Source organism: Piliocolobus tephrosceles, unplaced genomic scaffold (genome assembly GCF_002776525.5).
Source record: "Piliocolobus tephrosceles isolate RC106 unplaced genomic scaffold, ASM277652v3 unscaffolded_41803, whole genome shotgun sequence".
NCBI lineage: Eukaryota > Metazoa > Chordata > Mammalia > Primates > Cercopithecidae > Piliocolobus > Piliocolobus tephrosceles.
In genome coordinates this window covers 1-5,064 of record NW_022326314.1, presented here as the reverse complement: position 1 = coordinate 5,064, position 5,064 = coordinate 1, and the positions used below count along the sequence as shown (strand labels likewise).

Below are 5,064 nucleotides of genomic sequence, written 5' to 3'. Positions count from 1 at the left end.
AAAAAAATAACATAGGAGTAGCAATACTGGTATCAGATAAAATGGATTTTAAGGATTATTATTTAATGATAACAGCAAACTATGTGAAGAAAATACAAGTCTCAAACCTACATGCACCAATCTAATCACTACATATAAAGCAAAAACTATTCAAGTACCAAAATAAAACTGGAGCAGAATTTGTTATGTAAGGGGATTTTTAAAAAGATATCCTTCCCAGAATTGGGCAGGATCAGTAGAGCATCTTTTAAAAGACAGAAAAATTGGCCCAGTGTGGTGGCACATGCCTGTAATCCCAGCACTTTGTGAGGCCGAGGCTAGGGAATCACTAGAGGTCAGGAGTTTGAGACCAGTCTGGCCAACATGATGAAAGCCCATCTCCACAAAAAATTTTTAAAAATTAAAAAAATACCTGAACGTGGTGCTGTACACCTGTAGTCCCAGCTACTTGGGAGGCTGAGGCAGGAGAATCAGTTGAACGTGGGAGGTGGAGGTTGCAATGAGCTGAGATTCCACCTCTGCACTCCAGCCTGGGAAACAGAGCGAGACTCATTCTCAAAAAAGAAAAAAAGGCCGGGTGGGGTGGCTCAAGCCTGTAATCCCAGCACTTTGGGAGGCCGAGACGGGCGGATCACGAGGTCAGGAGATCGAGACCATCCTGGCGCCTGTACGCCCAGCTACTCGGGAGGCTGAGGCAGGAGAATGGCATGAACCCGGGAGGCGGAGCTTGCAGTGAGCTGAGATCGCGCCACTGCACTCCAGCCTGGGAGACAGAGCAAGACTCCGTCTCAAAAAAAAAAAAAAAAAAAAAAAAATCGAAAAGACAGAATTGTAGTTGTGTCCATGGAACATTTATAAACATTGACCATATTGTTGTCACTAACTGCACAGGACTATGGAGCACTTGAAATGTGGCTATTCCAAATGGAGATATGCTGTGTCAGACATACGCTAGATTCTGAAGACTTAACAAGAACAAAACTATGTCAAATAGTTAAGTCATAATCTCATATTGAATACATGTTGAAAGGATAATATTTGGGATACATCTAGCTAAATAAAATGCATTATTCAAATTAATTTCAGTGGTTTCTTTTTGCTGGTTTCTAACATGCCCACCAGAAAAGTTTAAATTATGTATGTGGCTTACATTATATTTCTGTTGGACAATTCTGTATTAGACCGTCAAGGTAACCTATTAAGAATTTTTTTAAGTAGTGTCTTCACAAGAAACATTCTTATTATAATCCAAAATAACTAGAGAAAATAAGAGGGAGATGACTACAAAATTATTAACGATATCAGAATTAGGAAACAGACTTACAGACAGTCACTGCATCAAAGGAGAAATTTTAAGACTGATATTTAAATTATCTAAAAGCAGTGAAAAGAACAGCAATTTTTACCAAAACCTAAGGGACATAGAAAAAGTTTTACTCAGAGCCCTCAATATTTCATTAAGGAAAATCAAATGTAAAGAAACGTAACATTCCTCTAACACAGTTACAAAAGCAGCTACAAATTAACCAAAAGAAACTAGAATGAAATCATTAAGGCAAAAATAAGCTGCAATTAATGAAACAGAAAATGAAACAGTAAAAAGAATATACAAATTCCACAGTTATTTCTTTGAGAAGACCAATCAAATAATTCAACTTATCATAAACTTTAAATCAAGGAGAAAGAGAGGGAGAAAAAACATAAGATTTCGACTGTGGTCTTGGATATTTGCAGAAAAATTTCGAATCTAAGGGTCAACCAAACCAAGTAAGTAAGGGTGACAAAATAACAAAGGAAATTAATGTAACAAAAATGATAATGGCATGCCTATCACAGATATCACATGATAAAGATTTTGGTATAAATGATCTTTCATGCACTCAGTAAATTGGCATGAACGTGGCAAAGATCTCCAGGTGAAACACCTTGTTCTGCAGGAGTCTTTTAAACTCTAGTAACGACGATGATAGTTCTTCCTCTAAGAAGCCTAAGGTGATCTGTGAAAATTCTTCTTTATTCGCTTGACCCAGAAACACCACAAAATCACGCAAATCAAGAGGTTTGAGTTTTCCTGTTCACTTAAAGGACATTCGTGAAACTACCCAGGCCATCAAGTATATGCATATACATAGAGCCACCAAGTGTCTGAAAGTTGTCACTTTACGGAAGCAGTGTGTACCATTTCGATGTTGCAATGGAGGAGCTGGCAACGTGCCCAGGGCCGAACAGTGGGGCTGGACACAGGGTCGGTGGCCCAAATAGGGTGCTGGATTTTAGATGCACATGCTTCAGAATGCAAAGAATAATGCTGAATGTCAGGGTTTAGGTGCAGATTCTCTCATCATTAAGCATATCCAAGTAAACAAAGCGTCCAAATGAGCCATGGGTCTTGCAGAGCTCATTATCGGATTAACCCTTACATGACCCCCCACTGCCACATCAAGATGATCTTTACTGATAAGGAACAAATTGTTCCTAAACCTGAGGATGAGGTTGCACAGGAGAAAAAGATATCCCAGAAGAAACTGAAGAAAAAAAAATGCCTATGACTCTGGAATAATTTCAGCTTAAAATAAATGCAATAAAACTAAAATAATAATAATGACAACAGATAATATTTATTGGGTGCTCTCTATAACAACATTAAAACCACAATGGTTAGGGTACCTGTCCTAGGTCACATAGCTAGAAAAATGAGAGGGAAGATTTGAGCCAGTGCAGTTCAGTCTAAAGAACATATTCATAGTGAAAACCCAGAAGAAAAGAGCCACAGTCACTATTCAAATGTCTTCCTAATTTTCCACATTTTTACAAATCTAAAGAACATATATATTTTTTACAGCTCAGTAACTACATTGCACAAGGGGAAAAGAAAAGGAGTAGAACAAATATCTTGTGATTTGATCAAAAACAAAAATAAAGTTTAGTGTCCTTTGCAATAATATCTACACTAATAAAAAGAAGTACAGAAATAAGAATACAAAGGACCTAAACTCATGGAAGTTCATATAAATTCAGTGAATATGACAAAAAAGGGCTCAGTTCTCTCACAAGAAAGATGGTTCCCTCGCTGGGTACAGTGGCTCGTACCTGTAAGCCAAGCACTTTGGGAGGCTGAGGCAGGCAGATCACATGAGGTCAGGAGTTCAAGACCAGGCTGGCTAACATGGCGAAACCTCGTCTCTAGTTAAAAAAAAAAAAAAAAATAGCCCAGGAGTGGTGGCATGTGCCTGTAGTCCCAGTTACTCAGGAGGCTGAGGCAGGAGAATCTCTTAAACGTGGGAGGTGGGGCTGTAGTGAGCTGAGATGGGGCCACTGCCCTTCAGCCTGGGCTACAGGGCGAGACTCAGTCTCAAGAAAAAAAAAAAAAAAAAGGATGGCTCTCTCAATGGATTAAGAAACCAAACTCATTGGTGTGTGAATTTGGTTTCTCAGATCCCAAAGTACTATCTCAATGAAACCCAAATACTCTGGGTTAATGAAACCTGCCTCTGACATTTTTGGAAAAAGAATAGATCTCACTATAGAAACTTGGAGTGGGATAGGGTGGGTTTGGTGATGTGCTCAGCCCCTCCAGAGAAACCCTTTCCTTCTTGCACAGATGTCCATTCATCACTGGTCGCAGCTTCACTGGGCTTATAGGTTCACAGTCTTATCTCCTCCCTAGTCCCTTCCACCCTCTCTTGATAATTTCAGCATTACAAGGAGAAGACGACCCTTTTCGACATGCAACCATCACTGTACCTTCCCAACTCTACGATGTCCCCACATCATACACCAGACCCCCAACTCCTGATCAGAAAAACTTCTGTCAGCACAGATCCCTCTCTGGAAACTGAACTCCATGTTTCATTCTCTGATCACAGACATTCATCCCACCTTCACTGTCCCACTTCCACTGAACTGAGTCAACCTCTTTGACACTTCTACTTCCTGTGAGTGCTTAGGTCTCCTGTGGTCACCTCTCTATCTTTGGCAAGATGGGACCACGAAAAATTATCATGTCAACAATTATAACTTACTGTTGCATCATCTTTCCACTGAAAATCAGGCAAGCCAAAAACCCCAGGATAGATCAGTTCTGAATGTAGTGTCCCTGCTCCTCCCCAACTGAAGGACATGCACAACCATGAAGACGGTGCCTTTACAAACAGTGTCCGTGAGTCACAGCAGTCCTTGCCCATCCTTTGATAGACCCTCATCCGTACCTCTTCTTCCTCTCAGTGACCACTGAAAACCTGAAATACACTAGTCCCCTCAACAGTTTATCTCACTGAAGACTGTTACGACAAAGAAGCAAAAATAAAATCTTTAGAAAGATAAGTAGATATGGAAGCACTTGGAAGTAAATACATTTTTTAAAAAGAGTTTTGCCTGGAACATTGATTGGATGAAGGCACCAATACAGACCCGAGATAGTTGTTTCCTGTTGGCACAGTTGATGCCTCCAATGAAGACCATGTTGGGCATGATAGGCCTGGGGTAGTCCATCACAAAGTCTGATCGGAACAGCCACACGGATGCATGGCTGACAAGATCCACCACTGACACCTCTCTCTGAAAAAGCTCAGAGGCAAGACTTGCATAAGGAGCAGAAAGAGCATGGCAAATGTAGGACAGGGCCAGAGGGTAGACCATGTTCTTGACTCTTTGCAGGAATGTCATGTGGTCTGAATTGGTCGTTAGTAACTTAGGAATATAGGAGTAAGGATTTGGACACTGTGTGCCCTCAAAGTCTAAGTCACATGGAATGCTCCTCAAAAAAAACACAGTAGGAATCGACAGGTACTTAGCCAGCACCACCCCGCAGAGGTTAACCGGGTCTGTTAACACCACATCAAAGGAAGTAGCATTCAGGTGCCTGATCAGGGCCTCATTATGTAGTAGCTCCACACAAGACCTATGAAAGACCACAGACATATTGTTCATAATCGCCATACTTCTTGAATATCTCTTCAGAAGATGTTCTGTTTCAAAGAACCATTGAGTGTGGCCCAGCACAAGACGATCAAATTCATCCTGGGTCCATGGAATGGCATAGGTTGTCAGGGTGAAAAAGTTCTC

General features: G+C 40.8%; 1 pseudogene across 1 annotated transcript; it reads right to left on the bottom strand.

Annotated features, from left to right (window-relative positions):
* Positions 1–3,496: 3,496 nt before the first annotated feature.
* LOC111535402 lies at positions 3,497–5,058 on the bottom strand (annotated as a pseudogene). The gene has a single exon (XR_002729430.2). The product of XR_002729430.2 is annotated as a UDP-glucuronosyltransferase 1-3 pseudogene (transcript).
* Between the last annotated feature and the right edge of the window lie 6 nt (positions 5,059–5,064).